This window comes from Lonchura striata, chromosome 3 (assembly GCF_050655825.1).
Source record: "Lonchura striata isolate lonStrDom1 chromosome 3, ASM5065582v1, whole genome shotgun sequence".
Taxonomy (NCBI): Eukaryota; Metazoa; Chordata; class Aves; order Passeriformes; family Estrildidae; genus Lonchura; species Lonchura striata.
Genome location: NC_140705.1, coordinates 69,266,879 through 69,289,901, shown reverse-complemented (window position 1 = coordinate 69,289,901; position 23,023 = coordinate 69,266,879). Strand labels below are relative to the sequence as shown.

At 45.9% G+C, this 23,023-nt stretch overlaps 1 protein-coding gene across 1 annotated transcript in view; it reads right to left on the bottom strand.

The window, feature by feature from the left end:
- Positions 1-23,023, bottom strand: part of TOMM20 (translocase of outer mitochondrial membrane 20) — a 174,461-nt gene that overhangs the window by 3,758 nt on the left and 147,680 nt on the right. The window lies entirely within an intron of this gene.

The window sequence follows — 23,023 nt, the reverse complement described above, 5'->3', positions numbered from 1 at the left end:
CAGGAGCATCTCTTTCCCTGCCTGCCTCATCTTGTCCCGCTCGGGCCCATCCCGGGGCTACTCCTGAAGGCACCAGACCTACATGCCGTGGGGCGTGCCTGTGTGCCAAGGAAGCTTCCCTGTGCTCACGGAAGGGCTGGGGGCCCTCCCCGTGCGGGGACCTGCGGGGGCAGCTCTGGCTGAGTCAGCCAGGGGAGCGCTGCGGCTGCCCTGGGCACCAGCCCCTTCTCGCCCTGTCCCCCGAGGACACGAGCGGCTTTACTCAGCGCTCGCGGTGCGCCGGGAGCTGCCAGCATGGCTTTTGTGGCACGGACGGGGCTGTGCAGCGGCAGGCCGGCGCGCAGCCCGGGCGGCGGCTCCCCGCGGCACACCCTGCCCAGCGGGAGCGCCGCGGGACGGGATGCGCGGCGTCTCTCCTCCCGCTTCTCATCGGCCGAAACTTGCAAATTTCACGGACCTCTCCGGCTAAGGCGAACAAAAGGGAAATTAATTCTGAGTGGGGGAACCGACATCAGTAAATAGCGAGGGCATTGCCGAATGCGAGTGGCTGGTTGTTTCCCTGCAGAAGCAGAGGTGGGCGAAGGCGAGCTTAGAAAAGAAGGGAAAAGCGGCAGGGCAAGGGCAGGGATCTCTGCAGAGAGAACTCGGCAGATAAAAGGCAAAAGAACAAAGGAAGAGACGCTGGGGAAATATGACTGAGCAGATGCATTGCTTATCTGCTCCAGCATCAAATACAATTCCTGTGTGTAAACCAAAAGCAATGACTAACCCAAAGCCGAGGACTGGCCTGTGGGAAGGGGTTGTGCTGCGGTAATCAAAGGGCCATTTTAGTTAAAGCTTTGCACACGTGAGCTGCTGATAGAAGAAAAAAAAACTGGCTTTATGGCTTCCAACGAAATGTCACAAACACGGTGGCTTCCTGGTGCAAAGTGCTGATCCTGTACAAATGCATGCTTCCATTTGTTCAGAAATTGTTGACAAGTGTGCTGGCTGCCTTTATGCTGGATAAGGCACGGTTTGTCTTCCAACAGGTGGTTTAATGCCAGGGGAAAAAAAATTGAGAGCCAGAATAAGCACATGGTACAGAATTTTGGCTCTTCCAGCAGAAATGTGCCTGGGAGTTCACAAATAATCCTGATCAATCTTATCCTGGGTACTACCACTTGTCTGAATTTTCACTTAAATCAAAGCAATTTTAGTTTAATTGGCTATTTCAGCTAAATATACGTCAGTACAAATGTTTCTAGCTCTTGGGTCCCAATATAACTAATTTTCCAAGGCAATGCAAATAGCATGAGAACTGGTGCTCATGATTCTTGGAGCATTAACACATTCATTTGACAAACACCTGCCCCTTTTTTAGGTACTAGAGGACCCCAGTGGTGTGTGGGGTGAGCAGAGAGACCTTTCCATGAAGTGCTGAGGCCAGGCAAGGAGTTTGGCCAGGGGCAGATGAGAGAGCCACGGCAGAAGCCTGTGAGAGCCATGGCAGGGAGCTGGCAGGCAGAAGCAGCAGCAATCTTCCAGCCCCTGAGTGAGATGGAAACCTCCTTCCCCGGGTTTATTGCTGCAAGGTGTGTGCTTGCCTGCTCACTCACCCTAACCTGCCCTCACCTGGGGTTTGAACTAGCATGTCTGGCTGAATTTTTGAGATGACTGTATGAATGTTTGTTTCTGCCACCTCCGGGAGAGGAGCAGTGCAGACAGATGTAGGCGGCAACATCTTCAAATTACAGCTTAATCCACAGCAGCTCATGAGTCAGGGCTGTGACTCACAGGCAGAGACAACTTGGCATGAGGGGCAGGCAGCTCCTGCCCCGGCTGCCTGCCCCGAGTGCTTGCAGTGCCTGCATTCAGGCTGCACACACCTGCAGCAGCCCCGCCAGGCCAGCCAGCGGGCAGCTGTGCTGCTGCAGGAGCCAGCTGCTCTGCTGCAGTTTGGGCGCTGCAGCCTCCCACTTCAGCCAGGGGTGCAGCAGCAGTGCAGGCCATTGGGGACATGTGTCACTTCTGTGGCCAACCCTGTATAAATTACTGACAGTGTGGCCTGGAGACCCACGTGTCCTTTAAACCCTCTAAACTGCATTTCTGAGCAAAAGGAGGGTGTTGATGTGTTTTCATACCACTGTGTTGGTTCAAATAACTGTTTAGATATAAAATTAACTCCCACACATCCTGCAGCTTCTTGAGGTTTTACTTTTTCTTTCACTCTGAGAGAGATTAGCCTTTGGTGACTGAAGATAAGAATATTTCTACACGTACAAGTAAGTCTGTTGGTGCTCAGAGGAAATGGGGTCTCTGTGAAGGTTTGATTTCAGGTGAACCAATGAATTTAGGTGCATCAATGTTCCAGGCATTAAAAACAGCCCTGCATTTTAAATGTGTTGCATGCTTAAAAAACTGTCTACCCTAGGCCAGTCCCAAGGCATGAATATTAATGAAAGAGTTTCCCCACATGAACAACATGTACTGTCACATGCCTTATGCCTGCCTCGAATTTAAAATAGCCTGGTGCAGCATAGGGAAGTCTCATGTCACTGTAACTCCACATCAACCGCAGGTAAATGCTGTGGGTGATACTGTTCTGCTGGGATGCATTTCCAAGTAGCTTCCAGAACAGCTCTCCTGTGGGGAATGGACTTGATCTGGGCTGAGTACAACTGGACTTTGAGGACTCCAGGCCTGCCAGCTTGGGTGCACAGGGGCAGAGCTGTTTGTCTCACTGTTTCCACATGGCTGCTTTATTTTTAGCGGCCAGGACTGAATTTCCCAAAAGGACTGCATCCTCACAGACAACAGGATATTAAATTTAAGTGACAGATTTCCGCAATAGTCACTTTTTTCCAAAATCCACGGAGACCAGGGTGGCTGTCAGAGCAAATGTGCTGAGAACGGGTGTTCCATGCAGCACATCTTCTGTCCCAGGGGCCAGTGTCCCTTCTGTGTCCTCCCCTGGGAGAAGAAGGGCAGGCCAATCAAAGAAGCCTCTCTGGCATTTTGTCTGAGTTATGAAAAACTGATAGCTGGAAAGATACTTCTGCGTTTTGTCTTTTGAAGGGACATGTTTAGTGTCACCGCCTTGGTTCAGACACCTGCCATATGTGGTGTTGAGAGCAGCTCTAAGTGGGACAGCGAGGTTTCGTTTGCATCTCTGAAGAAACCTGTCTCTTATTCCCAGCACACTGGTGTGGCTCTGCTCTCCTCTGAGCTCTGACTTGCAAACCTATCCATTGCTCCCTGCATATCTGCACTTCACAGGCACCATTGCTTTTAACTAGGGAGGGCTGGCTATTGGCAGGGTGGGAGCCAGCCTGTGCTGGGGCATTTCTCAAGGCATTCTTACCTTGTCCCTTTCCCATAGGCGTTTGCCCCAAGCTGGTTATCACTTCTTTGAACACTGACATACAGTAAGTGTTTTTCCTTAGAACAGGGAAGTAGGAAAACAGTAATGGTGAGCAAACTGACTGGGGAGGCAAACATCTCCACTTCTCCTTTTTGGATGATTTCCCAGCTCATAGAATTATCTCGTTGAGCCTGACTCAGCCTGTGTCAACAGATCAGCAGCGACCCACAGAGACGTCCCCCATCACATCTCCCTCTATCAAACCCCCTGTCCTGTGCCAGCCTGCAGTGGCTGGAGGTGGGGGGGTTCTGGCAGGGGTGGTTCCTGCTTCTCCCAACACAACGAACATCCTGGCTTCAACAAAAAGGGTGAGGCTGCCCCTATGATTCCGTGGCACACAGCCAAGTGACTGGCATTGCCACACTTTCATTACCTCTTTTGTATGCTGTAATATGAATATCCCTTCCTCTTTTCCTCCCTCTGCCCTCCAAAGCTTCACTGAATCTGGGAATGAGCGGTGAAGGGAGTTGTGCCCTTTGCTGCTGCCCTGTCCTTTCCTGCCACCCCTACTTACCCTTGGTGGAGTACAGGCAGCAGCTGTGGGATAGGTAGGCAGCCAGTGGTTGTGCCTGGGGTTTACTGCCATTGGGGGCACCAGGCCTCCTTCCACACAGCTGCTTCTTGCAAACTGTTTCTGAAGTTTCGGATGGGCTTGGAGGAATTGCAACCAAAGTACTTGGGAGATATTGCAATGGGACATTTTGTTATAGTGAAAACTACCTTCCTTCTTCCCCTCTCAAACTTCTTGCTCATGCCCAGCCCTGTTCAGGGGCTGCATGGAGGTTCACATCTGGGACAAAGTTAAAAATAATTTACCTTCTGGGTTATTTTCCAGCCACATGATTTCCTTGATCCCCTTCAAGCGAAAGCACTGTATGGCAAGGGAGCAGGACGGGGGCACTCATGGCATTGGGTGACCCCCAGAGGAGACATGGGTATGGGGGATACTCCTCTATGCTCCCACAGATGCCCTCTCATAAAACCAGTCCTTGGAGGTTTTCTCAGCTGCAAGAGGCTGAGATCACACCCATTAATTGTTCCCTTTGCCTGCTCTTCCCTTGCCTGATTACAGGTTGTCTAGACTGGGAAGTGCAGGTTTTGCTCTTAGAGCATGATCAGAATAAGGTGCGACATGCCATCCTCCCTGTGGTGGAAAAGGGATGTCAGTGCCTGCTCAGGAAGGCTTTCTTTCTCTTTAGATCTGCCATCTCCTTGTGCAGGGAGAGGAGGGGCAGTCCCAGCCTACACAGCGCCCACTTCGCAGGTAGGGCTTGGATCTCCAGGCACTGAAAAATGACTCAATGTGGATCAGAAAGTGGTGCTGTTAAACACCACTCACTTCAAAGCTGTTGTCAGTTGGTGAGAAATAATTTAAAATTAAACCAGTTCTGAAACTATCTACCGCAAGTGGTTACAAGCCTGAGTGTTGTAAAACTGGACTGTTTCCTCTTTTCCTCACAACGATCGTGTCCTTGATTCCTCCTTTAGGCTGCTTTGGCAATTCTTGCACAGTAATAAAAAGGCATGACACAGCATATGTTTTGTGGCTCACCTTGCCAAACAAAATTACAATGTTAGTGTAGCTTCTTTGCCTTTGCATAATGAACTCTACAAAGAAGCTGAAGAGAGGGTAAGCATCTGTGCCAAGATAAAAGTAAAAACAAGAAGTACAAAGGTCTGGTTTAAAGCAGACTCAGTTTAAAGTAATTCTTTTTTAAATGACTTATCTTGAAACTGTTACAGACAGTTAGGGAAAGTCATAGTTTCTAAATGGCTGTTATGTTCTAAGTCTGCAGCTTCATTGTTTAGATTAAGAAAAAATAGATGCAACTTTGAGAACTCACAAACATGTCACAGCAGAGCATCATCTGCACAACACATGCTGGGGCCAGGAGGAAGTGGGCTGCAAAGAAACTGCTTATTTGCCATTTTTCAGGCTGGATGGACATTATTTGCATTTTTAATAGCATTCAGGACAATGTTTGTATCATGGTAATTGCACTGACTGACAACAAGGGGAATTTGGTGTGTGGGCAGGAAGTTGTTGAGAGATAGTGGTGCCCAGTCATGCCACCTTTTTCATCACCTTACGGTCACCCCTCATGGAACAGAAATGGGAGCATGGACCTCAGTGGGAAGTCCAATGGAAGGGAAAGATTTCCTTGTAGAGTACTCTGATGACAGAAAAAAGGGGAAATCCTTCAGCCTATGGATCTGCTAAATTTGCTTCAGGAAAAAGGCAAAAAGCTGCTCCATCAAGTGTACTGCATTTACTGCCACTACATACCTCTGTTAACAGCTGAAATTGGATTCAGGCAGAGTGAGTAGTTAAAATATGAACATTTAAGATCAGAACCTATCTCAATAATGACAAAGACAAAACTCCCAGCAAAAGATCCAGCACGAAGTTTCAGGAAATCCAGCTAAGGGTAATTAAGGAAAAATTAAGGGGAAAAAGAAGAAAAAAAATAAATGTGTGAGGAAAGTTTTGTCATTGGCTCTGACAGGACACCCAAATCTTGCCTTTCATAAATGAGATCCAGTCATTTGACAGGTATTAGATCTGTTCATGCTTTAATCACACTGAAATATCACCTGCTTGTCACAACCCTTTTTGCCTAGATCACCTCTATTTTCATTGTGATGTACTATGGATGACTTTTGGTAGCATTTACTAATGATATAAGAGTTGAGTCAACAACTCTTTTTTTTTGGTAAGAAACAGCATTAAGAAAAATAATGTAGTTATTTTTAGATAAAAAAGACAAGTGAAATCTTCAAATGCAGTGGCAAAATAAGTCAGTGCTTGAAGAACAGCAAGAGGTGGAATCACTGTGGAGGGAAATGTTATCAAATCTGTAAAGCAGTTGGGTCTGACAATATTCTTCTTGCATAAAGCACCCTAAGGTGCCCTTCCAGCTCTCTGTAGGCACAATTTTCATAGGATACATCAAAACCAGCTTCATTCCCAGGCCATCTCACCATGGTCCACATGTCCTTGGAGGCTGAGGGAACACATCCATGGCCCTGGCCCTGGAGCAGCAAACCCAGGAGGTGGACAGACCCCAGCAGGCATCTCTGGAAAGAGTCAGAGATGCTGCACACTGGGACATGCTCAGCTCTTTCCCTGCACAAAGCAAAGACCCAGACACCAACCCCTAGCCTTCAGCCCAGCATGACTCTGCAGGTGACCATATCTCCCTTGGAGGCAGGGATGGCTTTGAGGATGCTCTCTGGTGTCCACATAGAATTCATGGGTCAACTTCAATGCTTCTGGGCAATGGTGACCCATTTTGGATGATTTCTGCTATTTTTGTGGTGGTGGGTGTCTGGCAGTGATGACTCTGAGCCAGCTCAGTGTGCTGCTGCACCCTGAGTGCAGGGCTGACTCCTGAGCTGCAACTGATGGCACAAAGCTTCCAGTAAATCAAGTGGCTCACAAAAGTATGAGTGACTGCTTTCACAATGTGATTAAAATTACCAAGGGTAAACATTTCAAATGTTTAATAATTTACATCACCACCTGTACTTTAAAGTGCCTTTCCCCATTTTACTCCCTTAACCTTATGGGACTCTTCCCATGTTCTTGAAGCCATTCCCTTCCACACTTCAGCTGTCATTGCAGCTGAACACTCACGTAATAAATAAAAGTACTGTATGGCTGGACATTGTGCTGGGGATGAAAAACATAATGCCATTTATTATAACATCATCTGGGCAGGCAGCTGATCTTGGCATGCACTCTGCATCCTTTCAAAATCCAGACAATTTGTAAAGTACTATTGCAAAATTTGGTTTATATTCCAGATCACTTCTTATGATTCTTATTTTTATGAAAGCATTTTCAAATGCAATTTCAGTTAGGTTTTTTCCATGCTGTTTTTTCACTCTAAGCAAAGCAATGTTACTGAAGTCAGGCCTCACCTTCATGGTTTAGTTTGAAAGGTTCTAAATGTAAATTTGGAACTCATATTGCATATTATGAGATGTTTGTTCTTATATTTGTAAACTAGGACTTATTTTCTCTCTAACATTCTTCAGTTTTCTACAAGGTAAGCTCTTTGGTGAACTAATTCTTCAGGATGGACACGAACTGAATTATTGGAAGAAAAATAACAGTAGGGATAGGTGGGGTAAATTGTTCTTCCAGCTACTTCTGCAAACATGTTAATAGCAGGATGAGTCCTGGCACTAATCTGTGGCTTTCAGTCCTCTCCTGGCAAAGCAGGAGATCTGAGGAGTGGGGAGTAGGTGCAGGGGTTTGGGCCACTGGTTGTTCTCAGAGGAGCAGTGGAAAGGCTATTTGTTGCAACATGCTTTTCCCTCAGGTGAGTTACTTTTAATAAATGCTTTATTTTAAGAAACTATGAGTTGGCACCACTACTTTTGATTTTACTTCAGGGGAGATGAGCTATAGGTTCAGGGGGTTCTCTGCTTCCAGTATTGTGATTTCTTTTAATAAGAGTAGGCTGATACAAATACATCAGTTGTCTAAGCCTCTAGGTATGTATTTAGAAAATAAATATGTTACCCATCCATGTCTTTACACGGAAGCCTTTCAAATCTTCCTACCTTCTTTTCAGTGTTTTTAAGCATTGTACAGTCTGATCCAAAGAACAAGAGCATTACCAGGAGTGTTCTCTGACTGATGAGAATTGATTCTGAATTAATTAGATCATAAAAGAAGGATGCACTGTGACAGCATTTTGTAAATTTAGGCTTTTTTTCTTTTTCATGAGAAACTGTTTTTTTGAGACCCATCCAAGTAGGAGAATGTGCAGCATTAACACTGTGATTCTCCCTAAGGTGTGAAGGTCTCTGCACTTTCCCAAGGAGCTTCCTATGTCTCAAAGATCAACCATTGGAGGGCTTGTCACATCAACAATTGCTAGACAAAGAACAGAAATCAGACTGCTTGCAAGGATACCAGCGGTGGATGTATCATCATAGCTCTTCTACAATAGTGGAAGAGTTGTTTTCTTTTTATATGATTATATCAAGAGGAATCCGTTACTAAGTTGGGTTCACATGGTTGTTTGGAGCATTAAAGTCATCAACTCCTTTAGCAGCCACCCCAGCTCCTGGGCAGATATCCATGGGAGCTCTCTTTAGCTCAGGATGCCCCAGAAAGAAACACGATTTATACTGCATTAACTAGCTGCTACTTCACCCCTAATGCCAAGACTTGATGTAATGAAGCAAAACTACAGTGAAGTAATGAAATCAATAATGTTATTAAAATAACTCTCAGCAGTTACCAGACACCCTGCTGGTGAATCTCTGATACCAGCAGGAACATGCCAGGGCCACAAAAAACACCCAAAAGCCAACTTGCCTTCACCCCACTCAGGGAAGCTTTTCCAGAACGGCACAGGGGCAGGCACCCAAGGGCACTCCCAGGATGGATGAGGGTCAGCTTGGGCGGGATGGCAGCAAAGAAGAGAAGATAAGCAGCTCCAGAAAGGTAGTTTTTGGCTTGGAGTTTTGCATAAGAAAGCTTTTCTAGAACAAATGCAGCTAGAGTGAGATATTACCAGGAGCAGTGCACACCATGCACTGGGAAAAGCTGTCTGGAAAAGATTAATCTGGTCTTGAAGGCCAGATGTGTCTTGGTTGGCCATTTAGAGGTTGGAGGGTCTGGCTCATTGATGGATGCAATGAAGACAAATCAGCTCTGCTTGGCCTGAATCTCTGTGTTTAAAAACACATTTTATTGTCAATGCATAACTGAATAAAGAAGATTAACTGTATGCTAAGGCCTAAGACTTCTTACTGTGCAAAGACCATAAAACCATCCTAACACAGACAAACAGAACAGAGAAAGTATTTTAATAACACACTTTTACTGGTCATGTTTTACACAAATAACATAAATATTTCCACTACTATTAGCCACATCTCCTGGAAACAAGTTCACAGGCAAGTAATTTTAAGTGCTAAATATGCAGGGTCCTCTCTGTCTGGCTCTATTCTGGTACTCTGTCAATGCCCTTCCCTGAAATGACTGCAGCTGCCATCTGTCTAGCTTCTTCCTGGCCATATTCTCTGAAAATTTTTATTCTCATTAAAACAGGGGAACTGATTTTGCAGGTGATGGTGACAAGCAACTGGTGTGAGAGTGATCTTGAAGTATTAGAAGTCATGATTTCTAGAAAAGGAGGCAGAGAACAAAACCCCACAAGGACAAAACTGTGGACTTTGAGACAGACTTCAGCTAACTCACAGTGTTAGTACACACAAGCCCAGAGGAAGAAATCCAAGGCAGAAAGAACATTCGGGAAGTTGTATGAGAGCCACGTAACTACTGTGAGCCTCTCTTGTGGGGCAACTTAGCACAAGTACAGAGGGAAGATAGTAAGATATCAGCTGGGTAAGTCATAAGCTCCTCATTAGTCTCAAAAGTGCAGAGGAAGCTCACAGAAAGTGGAACTAGGTCACATTAGTAAGTATGACAGAGCAGTATAAGCGTGGAGGGCCAACATGAAGATGTAAGTGATGCAACAAACAATGGGCGTGAAGTGTATGCACTAATAGCAACAGGTGAGCCAAAGAAAGAGCTGGGTTTCACAAAGAGAAGCAGACATTGAGCTGATGATGTCAAATATCAAACATGTTTGATATTTTTTCCTTCAGTTTTTGCTCAAAAGTGCCTTGTTTAAGATGACCAGCATAAGCAGTCCAAGGGTAAGAATACTGGTTTCAAGAAAAAGAGGTCAGACAGTGTCTAAATAAGTCAGACATATTCCAACTGGCAAGACCTAAAAGTCTTCTGCCATGACAGGTAAAGCAGCTGAAGCCCACTTGGCACCAGCAGCACAGAAGCCAGGGATGGCAGCATGTGTTACTGCACACTGGGAAAGGCAAATCTAGCACCTACAACAAAAAGGGAAGGACAGACAGGAGGAACCAAGAATCAGAGACCAGACAAATTAATTTCAACTCCTGGAAAATTACTGGAAGTGGTTATTGGATAAACTATTTTCTAGCACCCAGAAGACAACAAACAGATGAAGAACAATGAGTACTGATTTGACAAGAACAAATCACATCAAATCAATCTAATTTCCTTCTACAGTAGGTCTTAGATATTGATTTTACTTCAGCTTTTGCCTTTGTATCACCTGACACTTTCATAAACCAAGCAAAGAAGCATGGCTTTGAAGAACCTGCTATTAGAACAGTGTACAGCTGGTTGGAAAACCAGACTAAGAGCAGTTATAAATGTTTCACTGTCAAACAGGCAGTACATATCAAATGAAGTCTGAAGCCATCTGTTTTGTGTCTGGCAGCACACGGTATTTTCATTAATATCTTTTTTAAAAAAAGGAAACAAGAGCAGGGAACGCTTATTAAATTAGCAAAGGACACTGTGAAGAACAAGAACTTTGGAGAACAGGAGAATGCAAAACAATCTTGACAAATGAGGTAGAGGGATGGGAAGCAAAGCACCATCCAGAACGGACAAATGGAGCTCTGGGTTTTTGTAGGCTTCATCATGGACAACAAGAACAACTGGGGAGCAACCAGCACAACAGCAGTTCTGAGAAGAAGATCTAGGAATGTCAGCTCAATATGAATGAGTGTGGTCATGCTGCAGTAAAAAATGAAAGTGCTCTAATGAGGTGAACAAACAGAAGTGCAGCTTGTGACAAACAGGAAACCATCTCCCACTGTTGTCTATGTTGTCAAGGCTTCATTTGAAGTAATCTCTGCAGTTTTGGCCACTGTAGTTCAGGGAGATTGAGCTGATTGCAGAAAGTGCAAAGGAGAGCAATGGAAATGGTCCAGAAATGGTGCTGAGTGGAAAAAGCTGAATAGTCTAAACCCAAAAAAGTCTGTTAGTCTGTACCACAGTGTAGGGGCTAGGAATACATGATAGAGATTATCATGTGATAGTATATAAACCAGTGACAGTATATAAACCAGGAAAGGCATAATCTCATTTTTAAGTCCATCTGGACTACTAGAGTCTTAAATCAGAGCACCAGAGTATTACTATAATACAATTAGAATTTTCTTGCAGCTTACCTGGTGTTGTGCCATGGACAAAAGTCATATCTTTTTGCAAGCTTTTGGGAATCTGCTGCTACAGGTTTCCTTTTGCAGCTTACTGAGTGACACCATGGTTCTGAATACTCAAACTTGCTCTTTGTCCTCTGTTACTTTGACAGTATCCTCCTTTCTGGTATCCTTTAGGGACTGTCCTAGTGTTGCAAATGCTTCCTGCTTCTTGCTCTAAGAAGAAATCTTTGCCTCAAAGGCCTCTTTGGCTGTAATACTCCCAACCTACACAGCTCCCTGTATTCCCTTAGATGTCTAGAAATGCTGCTCTGCTGTCCTCCAGTTCACGTTAGCCCTCTCATTAAAGCCCTTCCCAGGGTTTTATATCATGTGGTTTTGTAGCCCTCTCTGCTTACTAATGTCTTCCCCTCTGGCCTTGGTCTCTTCCCAGGACTCTCAATTTGCCACTCTAGACTCCCACACTTCATCACCCGAAATCAGTGTCATACATTTGCCTGGCTGCCCACAAAGCTGAGCACTCGACACAGGAAAAGGAAACTACCTCTCAGCTCAAGTAAAATGCAAAGCAGCAGCTCTGGTAGTCCTCAGCAATCCCATTGATTCCTTGGAATTCCTTTCTTCCTTCACCAGATTAGTTAATTTCTGTCTTCTCATGACCCAGTCTCCTACTGGTACAGCAGAATAGGCTGCTAAAAAGGTGCCTCCTGACCTTAAACAGCCAAAGATAATCTAAGGAGGGGGGTCGTGGCACCACACACTACATTTTTAAATAAATGCTGTAGGCTGGATCCCTTGAATTTATGTCTTATGGATATGATGATGCACTGTGTAGAACAGTCTGACTTGGGTATGTTCACTTGTTTTACCCTTCGCTGGGTTCTTGTTAACTGTGTACCGATTTGACACCAAGTTCCTTGCCGCAGTATGCATTGTCATATATGTCAAATATATAAAACATTGCCTAGCTGTACTTTTGTTCTATGAGATCTCGCACGCCCCCACACAAGGCGATGTGCCCTGCAGAAAATGCTGCAGCATCCCCAGCCAGGAAGCTCCAGCAGGAGAAATGTATGACAGCGCAAACATTTACCCCATTGCAGGTGTGATAGGAAGTGACACTGCAAACAGACGTGTTTGAGCAACCTGGTCTCAAAGGTTTGGAAGGTGTTCCTGCTCCTGGCAGAGGGAGCTGGAACTGGATGATCTTAAAGATCACTTCCAGCCCAAAGCAGCCTATGATTCTATGATACTCAGCCTTGGGCACATCAGCTTGTCTTTTAACCAAAAGCAGTCCTGAAGCTCTCTGCTGCCCAAAGCCTGAAGGCATCTGCACACAGCTAATGTCCGAAATGAAACCTGCATAACCTGCCTGAAATCCCCCAAGAAAACCACCCCAGAAGCTCTGACCCTGTCTGCATGTGCATGTCAATCCTAATTGCATCCAGTGAATATAAAAGCCTTCCGTGTCAGTGCAGGCATTGCAGTGCCGTGGTGGAAAAACATTAGAAAGAATTAACAGAAAGTCTGAAAGAAATAAAAGTGTAACTAAAGAAAGCTATACTAAGGAGCACAACATTTGACTTTTAAGTGTTGTGGCCTGAACCATAATCCAAAACAGTCCTGAGTTTCAGGTTTCAAAAATTTGAAATGACAATAATGAAAATTTGTCATTAAAATAATAATTTTGCTGAAGTATTCTTTACCAAGGGGAATCCTTATAGACTTACGTTGATTAAGGCAAAATCTGTAGATGCTGGCCTCGTGCTGCAGGAACTTCTTTTCCCTCTCACACCATGCTACCTCTCTCTTCCAAGTTAGCTTCCCACCAGTTTCGTTCCTCTACCACCTCATCTCTCACAAACATTACTTTTCTAAAAAACAGTGTACAAATATGGTCTCTGAGAGATGGGAGCAGAAACAACTCCACAGCTCAGGGCTGTTTCCTCATGCAGGTACCCCCTTGCATCCCTCTTCAGAGCTGTAGGTTCTCAGCATGAGGCCAGCTCCTCACCTTTGCTCTTCACTTCCAGCACCCTGTTTACAAAACTCAATAAAACCCCCCCAAGGCTAAGGACGGAAACTTTGACTTTTGGGGAGAGAGTTATTCATCCTCCACAGCTGGTAAATGTGTCTGCTGACCTACATCGTGCCAGCAGCATCAAAGATGGGCAGCAGGTCTGAAAGGCTCAGCACAGACACCTGGCCTTTCCTACAGGAAAAGCACAGGCTGTAAATGTGCCTCCAGGAAGGTGTCAGTGGCAGGAACAGTGGCTAGCACCTATACATGCCCCAAGGCAGCCTCTGCTGTCATTCCAGCATTAGAGAAATTATGTAACAGCTGTACATTTTTGGAATCCAGCAGCATCCACCCATCAGGCTGCATTGGATGCCCACATGCAAGGCTGAAGGCTGGGGGTCCTCTTCTGCTTCTGCTACCAGCACAAAAAAATTGAGATGGAAGCTAACAGGAGATAAAACAGAGACAAAGGTCTGCTGAAAAGTATCAGTTATAGTAACTCCTAGGACTAACCTTAGGTGTCAGATGAGTTGATGCCTCTCTTCAACATATGAACCATTATGTGGGTATAACAGCAATACACTCCATAATCCCTTTCGTATTTGGCTTATTGGCTTATTGTGCAGAGCCATTAGAATCAGGATTGTCTCTTATGAAGCTGTTAATGGGATGCAAATTGCATGAAAGATTTCTCTGCATCAAGAGAAAACAACCTAGTAATACATTCTTGCATAAAAATCTGCTACAAAAGACATACTTTGAAAGAAGCAAAAATCCTGCATGACTAAGTAAGAAATATGCTCATCATAGGAAAATGAATATCAGGATTGGAACTAGACATGACCTGTCTTAGACCTGCTTGGTACCAAAGAACAATTGTGCCTTTAACTACTGAGGCATCCTGAAGACGTGATTCACACCATATAATGGCTACAGCCAGGTAAAGAAAGTGCAATTAATATTTTATGCACTGAAAAATGTAGTTTCAGTCTGGCCAAGCCTAAATCTGTGCTGAATTTAGCAAAGAGCCATGGCCAAAATATGCTATATATATGCTTTAAATATGTGATATATATGCTATTTGAATTAAATTAGAAGTCTAAGCATCTTGCTTTGGGTAATGCATTTCTACTTTTCATGCTAAAGTGATGCTTTAAGACTGAAATTTGACTTGTAGTTAGGTAGAAACACCTAAAACGAAATAGCATGAAGTGCCAAGCAGTAAGTCAATAGAAATGATGTGCTTTATCTGCCACATCACTTTAGGACTTTTTTTCTTTTTGGTGTGGACATGATTTCAGTCCATTGTTTCCAGCAAGCACACAGCTGGAATGAACCTGTTATTGGTGTTCAGCCTGTTCCACCCAGGCTGGCTGCCTTGCCCAGTGGCATTAGTGGCAGAGTCCCCAGCACCTCTGCACACTCTCCATCTCTCACATATTACCATGGAGCTGCCTGTTCTCTCTCCAGTCATGTGCAGCCAAAAATGTCTGGCACCAGAGCACTGAGAAATACCAGGCCAGGCAGAGCCGCAGATGTGAAGCCCCTCAAACTTGTCACAGTGGCAGTGGGCAGCCCTAGGGATACCTGCTACAAAGAGCCAGGAAGACAGAGAAGAAAAGCAGCATTGTTGAAATTCCTTAACCTTTTTCTGCTCAAAACACCTAGGCACAACAGGAGCCCAGAGTTTCCCTCCAGGGAGACTACTCTGTCTCAAGCATGAAAGACCTGGCTTCTCCTGAAATAACATCCAGCTCTTGCTTTGTCTCCTGCTGGGCTCAGCTGATATACATGGAGGAGCCTAAATAAAGAAATGCTGAACTCCTTGCCCAAGCTTTTCCTCACTGCTATCTGCATTCTTTTGCATTCATTAAAAAACAAACAAACCTGTTTCCTGATAGCAGGGGGAAAATCTCAGGGCTGGGTTATTTGGCTGTTTTTTGGGGTTTTTTTTGTTTTTTTTTTTTTTTTCACTTGCAAAAGGTACTTGAATATTGTGGAAAGAAGCAGCTCTGCAGGAAATAGACAGTGGTTGGTAATAGACAAATGTGATGCGAAAACAGAGCAAACAAGAAATCCACTATCTCCATCTCTCAGGAATAGGCAAATGGAAAAAAAGATGGGAAAAAGAAAAAAGAATTGACACTGCTCTACCAGCCAGTTCTTAGATAGGAACCAGCACACTCCCAGTCTGGCCCAGCGAGCTGCCTTGGACAGGGTGAGTGGATGTCAGCCAGAAAGGTTGCAAAAAAACAGTCCCCTTGTTTTGCAGTGACAGTTAGATCTCTGAGAGAGAGCTGAAAGAAACAACGAGTGTAGAAACCCACAGCCAACAGCAACAGCCGCCTCCAGAGGATGACAGGGGGACAAAGATAGCACTGGAGGCTGCGGCACTCCTTGGCACAGGGCTGGCCAGCGGCGGGAAGTGCCTCACATCCTCTTCTCTGCATTGTTCTCCCAACTCCTCCGGTGGCTGGGAAAGTTTCTTCCAGCAATTTACCCCATCCTCACCCTGCAGCTGGCCAGCCTGCCGCTATTGATTCACTTCCCCAGGCATTTCTCTTACTGTCATGCTCTTGTGGCATCAAAGCAGCCACTGGGTTCAGACAGGGGGGTGGTGCAGACTTCTCACTGTCAGAGGAAACTTTTCCTGCATACCAACATTTTTTAACCACAGGGAATGGCAGTGGTGAGAGCAAGGGCAAATGAACACTCAACCCAGATACAGGTGGATTTAGGAAGCGCTACTGCTGCTTTATGTGAGAGGCGACACCTTTCAGACCCAGCACCACTCTATTATGTGTAAGATTGTTTTCCTTCCCCTTAGCACAAAATAAAAATTGTCAAATAAAGAGTCCTGGGTTTAGATACGTAATCGGATCAAATTGTTGTTAATGGCCTTGTTTGGTCTATTGTGCCTTAGTTTTCCACCCCAGCTTGCACCAGAGCAGGTAGTGTGCTTAACGCTGGCATCAAGGTGACCTGACTTAGAGCCATCCCGGTTTTATTCTTCTCTTGGAAGAGGGCTGACATCCTGCAGGACAAATGTGGGTCTCACTGCCAGAGAGCTACGGATGATTGCTAATGTGTCATGTCAAGATAAGTACAGGCTATGGTGTGGTGGACTGGAGGCTTTGAGAGAATGGCATACAAGCACAGAGCTTTCACACTAAGGTTACAGCTAAACATCACCTGGGGCTGGCTGCTTAAGTAAGGCAAGTCTTGTTTAACTGCAGGAAATAACATCTTGTAATAGAAATCTAATTACGATGAACAGGACCCAATGTAAAGGTTATAGTTTATGGATTAACAGTGAGAACTGATGCTGTGAACTGGGAACTCATCTGAAACTGGCTGAAGGGGAAAAGGACATGCTGGTAGTTAATTATTTTGGGTACCAATAGGATGCAGTTATGGAAAGACAAGCATGATCCCAGGATGCGCTGGACATGTGTTCAGCAGAGGAGGTGAAAAGCAGAGACACTGACATGCACAGATAGGTGCTGAGATGCTGAGTGCCATGGGGAGTTGCCCAAGGGAACCCCTCTCCGTCACCGTGCACAGGAGAAAGCTACAAAAACACAATAACATTTCTCTGTATGACACAAGAAAAACTGATTTGCTCATGACTATAAAGCAAAAGGTCTCTCTCTGGCAGAGCTGTTCTGGACCAGCCCAACAGTCAGAGTACTGAGTAGAAGAGCCACAGTGAGCTTTGTGACAGCTGGGTTGGATCAGGACAAAAGCAGAGAGAGGCAGTGTCTGCCAGGGAAGAAACCAGAATTCAGAGGGCATTCATCCTCATCCCATGAACCTAGGGAAAAAATAGAAGCTGAAAATGGAAAATTTGTGTGGCTATTTGAACTGGAAGGGAAAAAAAAAAGTCCTACTAATGTGTCACTGCAGCCCTTCTAGTGCTGGATGTAGCCAGCCTTTGATCCCAGGCCTTTCATGCACTTGATAAAAGGCACAATGGCTGCACGTCCTCTCTTGTGTTATTGCTAACTTGGCTTAAAGGTGCATGGCAGTGTTAAGGGTACCTCTTGATGGCAACAAGGGGGAAGGAAGAAAAAAAGAAAATTAAAGATTTCTGGCAAAGACCACCAAGTGCCATGAAGGGCAGGCGGGGGGCACACACTGATGCTAGGTGCAGGAATACTGTGGAGGTGACCTTGTGTGGCATGTTTAAAAATAGCAGATGCCACCGTACTTCCCACTCCGCAGGCTTCATGCTCTCTCCTTTGTCACATCCCCTACGGCACTACATAGGAAATTTACATAAAACTACATAAGAAATTTAAAAACACAACTAATTACTTCAGGGAGATGTTTAAGTACCTGAGTCTTCAGCAGATACAGGACACTTACAACGCTGCAGGCATTGTAATGCAAGAGCAGAAGGTCTCCTGGTGGGTGCCTGTGCCAGAGGAACCAGCAGCCCCAGCACGGGTGGCACAGGGAGGTCACCGTCAGCAATCCCCACAATCAACCTCTTGTGCGGGACGTGTGAGAAAGCTCTCCCTTTCCTGTCGCACGCTGCGGAGTGCTCTGGCAGCTGCGGGCCCCCTCCAACACCCTGGCAGGCCTGAATAGACAGAGCCGCCCCAGAAACACCCAGATGTGTGCTGGGTTTCTCGGGATTTACTGGCACACCATGTGTGAGATCAGCATCGGGCCAGGGCGGTGCTGTTCAGTTAATTTGGTTTTGTGATCTAATTTCCTTACTTTAACTCTTTTTGTTGCCCCAGCATCTTGAAAGGAAAGAAAGAAGAGATTCAAGATCATCTTCAACTCCTTTACAGGGTCTCTGATATTCGCTCCCTGACCTTCATTCCTTTCTGTAAAAGCTCCCCATTCCCATGATTTAATGCACATGCCAAAACAAGCTGCCAATTACACTGGTCTTAATGCAAGGTGGCTCCAAAGACACTGTCTGCCAGCAGAATCTGGCCCTCTGTAGCAAAGAGGTTGCTGTGCAAACTCAGAGATGAGCAGTATTGCCTGACTTATGACATCTCAGCCATTTCATCTATCTTGCTCCCTCACTCAGAGCAGGAGCACACCTCTGCAAGTCACACGTCTCTGCAGCAAGGTCCACACACATGCCAGTTGTTTGGATTCACTTCCTGTGGCTTTTAAGAAGGATCACAGACTGGAAAAATCACTGGGCTGTGAACAGTGTGTACCCCTCTGCTAATGAGAGCTTATGAAGGAACCATTTATTTCCCTTCACTGAGAGGCCCTGGCAAAGCTGTGGAAGGTGACTTCAGGCAAGCTATGGAGCATGGCTTTTTGACCCCGGATACACTGCATCCATCTGGTTCACTGCTCCTCTGATTCAGACCCAGCTTCAAGCATTGAGGGATTTTCCCAAGAATGTGGAATTTTTATGGTTCTGTCACATTTTGCGACAAGCCTCCGGCTTGTCTAAGATCCCCCTGTCAAGTTCCATTTTTCAGGCTCTTTGTGCAAAAATGATACTTAATGGAGGAGCCTCTCCAGTGTGTGCACAAGCAAGGAGTAAAGAATACACAACATACAATCCATAAATAGAGATGCTTTAGGGGCTTTTTAAACATTCATGCTTTTTGCATAATTGATGACTTTCCATAACAGATATGGATGATAAACAGCTTTAAATAAAATGAAAATTTATCGTTGTTGTATCATTTATCAGCATTATGCTAAACTGTAAAGCATGGGAAGAGTATCGCCATGTTCTCAAATGAAACTGATAGAAGTGAGAATAATTCAAGAGCTGCGTCTTTGCATTCATCAGGGTTTTTGATGAGATTGCCAACAGCCAAGAAGCTGTGCTAGAACCTAGGAGCCAGAGAAAGAATTGTGTGTCATTGCATCACCACCATAAGTCACCAAGCAATTCCTCTGCAGCTCCAAAGGACCAAAAATAAGCCTGTTCTCCAGGGCAGGACATACCATTCAGTGCTCATCTTCTCTAAAGTGGACAGCTATGGCTAACCAAAACTCCCAGGCTCCCATTATGCTCTATAGAGGAGGTGGGCACTTCCAGCAAGAGATTTGCCCCACTGAATATATATATATATATATATATATATATATGTGTGTGTGTGTGTGTGTGTGTGTGTGTGTCAGAGAGATGCCTGTTGCTCCTTATGCTGTGAGAGAAGAGAAAGGATGATTAGCTTGGATCATTGTGTGACTTTCACACTTCTATAGTCAGCTGAGATGAATCCCGCCTCTGAGAAAGACAGATATTTGCCAAGGGATTTTGAGTCACTCCTAATTCTTTCAAAGCGGGGAGGTCCTGTGTCAGGAAAGTAAACAAAATTTCTTAGTTGTGATGGCAATGGGTGTCCCGAGGCACTTCAACATCTCAGCACAAGCTGCTGAGGAACCTCTTGTGCCCTCAAGCTTCACGTTCCCCATGATTTTTCAAAAATAATTGACAGAGGCTCAGCAGGTCAGCTAACTCTCACAGGGTCCACCCTACTGCAGCCTGCTTGTGCAGATAGGTTTGATTTTTCCAAGTATTCCCATATCATCTCTTTGTTGATATCTTTGTTGACAAGGTCAACAAAGACAGACCAAACAACCAAACATAACAAACCCGCCTTCAAAAAAAGTTAGGAACCATTAAAAAAAAAAAAGTTTTTTTGTTTTTTTTTACTACTTGCCTGCAGCTGTTTTAAACCAATGGAGCAAGGATTTCACATCACTTGAAATACAAGTTGTGCTTGAGGGGTAGTAAGTGCCTTCCCTCACCAAAGGCTGGGCAGACTGTGAACCCCAGCCCTGAGCCAAGGGAAGGAGGTTCAGGCTCCAGGACACAACTACAGCTGTCACCATTGCACCCTGCCACATCACCCCCTTTGACTTGGAGGGAGCTACTTCAGCTTGTCAGGCCCCTCTCACCACTCAGAGGCTGGCTTCTCTACCACAGCCAATACAGCTTTTACTGCCCAGCCCCAGTGTGAGACTGCAACAAGAATATTTATACCTGAAAGAAGATGGGTTTACCATCAATCCGCATGGTTTTAGCAAAGAGCAAAGCATCCCAAACAACCTTGTTCTCTTTTATTTTATTTTATTTTTTTAACTGAATTAGCAAAGCCTGTCCCTGACCTCACAGGACTGTTCTCTGGCTCCTCCCAGCCAGGCAGCCCATGAAGCATCCTGCTGACTCCGCTTTGGCGGGAGTTCATGCCAGCAGGTCCTCCAGCAGGACCGGCCGAGAGAACAAAACATCCAGCCCAGCAGGCCTGGCTCCCAGCACCAGCCCTGAACTCTTGTGCAATCTTCCTTGAAAGGAATTCAACTTGGCCAAGAGCAGAGCATTTGCGCATGGCCTGAGAGCTGGATTGAGTACCATAAACAAAAGGAAACAAAAAGAGAGGAAGAGCACTGGGTCCCAGGGCGAGGAGGAATGCAGGCATCTGACCCAGGCCAAGCTGTGCTGAGCGCTGTGAGGAATGCCTGAGGCAGAGGGGGTGCAGTGTGTGAGGGGACCAAAGAAGCCAGAGGGGAGCCAGGGAGTGGGACTCGCTCCTGCTGCGGTTGGGAGCACAGGGCGGAGGCGCTCATGGCCCCTTTGGCTCCGCATCAAGGAGCTGCAAGTACAGGGACACAAAAATAAGGGAAATGGGGTGAGAGGACACAAAGGGACTTGGAATGTGACCACAAAAATGTATTTCTCTGGGGTCAATTCAAGGTGGTGGGTGAGGAACAGGGATACCCCTGCACCTCCAAACAGGACAATCACATCAGAATCAGCTGCAGATTGTAACTTCCATGAAAGACAAGGGTTGCTCACACCAGTTTTGTGAATGTGATGGAGGAAAAGAGGCTGCTTTGCATGAGGTACCCTCAGGGATATAACCTGGGCCAATCCAACTATTTTGACTACAGAGGAAGTTTTTGCTACATCCAGCTCAGGCACCCAGCTGGGTATAAGGCCTCCTGTAACTGCACTGGTGATGCTCCTCGGGGGGACAGGATTGAGAACGCCCTGCTCAAACTGACCTGGATGTTTGCCCTTTTGGAGTTGCACTGAGAAGTTCTTTCACCCAAACCTCTCTCCTGCTCCTATGCAGGGAGCATGGCCAGGGGAAAGGCTCTGTGCAGCCAGGGTGTTTCTATGCCTCAGCAGTCCTACTTGGCCAGAACAACCCCTTCAGGCCATTAGTAGTTGGTGTTAAATAGAGCATCCCTCCAGCTGTGTTCTCCTCTGCCAGCCACTGAGCTCACACTCCCTGGCCCAGAGCTGGAGAAGCACATAGCTGTCGGGCAGCCACTGCCGTCGCAGCCCACAGAGCCTCAGCCCAGCACCAGGGAGGCTTTCTTCACCCAGAGACACTTTGCCCACCTATGGCAGAACCAGGCCAGTGTGGGGCAGATGGCAGCAAGAAGAGGAAAGCAGTAAATTATTAAAGGATTAAGACTGAGCTATGGAGATAGTGAAGTGAGTCCAAGACATCTAGTCTGCCTAGAGGAATCAGGAGCCCACAAGCAGCTGGCACATTGGGAAGCAAGCCTAAGCCTAGAGACAAACTGCTGAAGCCAAATGCAGGGCAAGATGCACTTCCTAACAGCAAAGTGCATTAGGCAGTGACGAAGTTTCCCAAAGGAAGCCCCATCACTTGAATCACTGGAAACAAGGCTGGACAAAATACTGGATCATATCCAAGAGGGGATAACTCTTCATCAGCAAGAAGAGAGTAGTGAATAAGATGAATACTTGAGTGTTTTCCATCTCCATGAATCTATGTATCTAATGCACTCAGTGCTTTTTCAATGTCTGAAAAAAAATGTAAGTGCCTTTTCTGTGCCATCAGCACATCTCAGAATGGAGCCAGGATGGGGAGAGTGAGAGAGAGGCCTGGGTGGGAGCACACAGCCATCTTCTTTGGTGCCCAGGAGCAGAGGAGCTGAGCGGCTCTCAGGGTTTTTTGCAAGCAGGCAGGGAATGCAAGCAGCCCTCCAGCATTGCAGCAAGCCCCTTCCCCACAGCCCCAACGCTGCTCTGCAAAGCACTACAGGAGCTTTGTCTTGCACTGCAAAGCATGGCTGACTCTTGCCTTGCTCCCTCAGAGGAAGGAGCAGAGGAGCCCACCAGATACAGCCCAACCTCCTTATCTGGAGTGGGCAGGTGAGGGTCACCACTGCATGGGGGTTAAGGTGTCAGGATTGGGGTACATCATTTTTGTTTCTTGGTGCCTTCTGCTTCCCATGAAATCTCTGCCTTTGGAAATCTGTGCTTCCTTGGGGAAGCCCCCTCTCCTGCCTTGGTCCCTCTGCAGCCAGGCTTACACCTCCTGTGGAAGGTGCTTACACCGTCCTGGGAAAGTCACTCATAGCATCATGGCCTCTCTCCTGACAGATGATTATTTGGTTGCTGTTAATTGCTAATTAATTCCAGAGTTATGTTATTAACAGGTGGACCAGGGTGGCATGGGAGCAGCGCCTTGTAAAATCACGTACTTCATCATGGAGAAGGGCACTACAGAATTTTTTAGGCCATTGACTAGTTAACCATTGACAACTGGTAAAATCCCAGGTCCCTGCACAACAAGGCGAGTCCTCTTGGCGCTGTTAGAAAATCC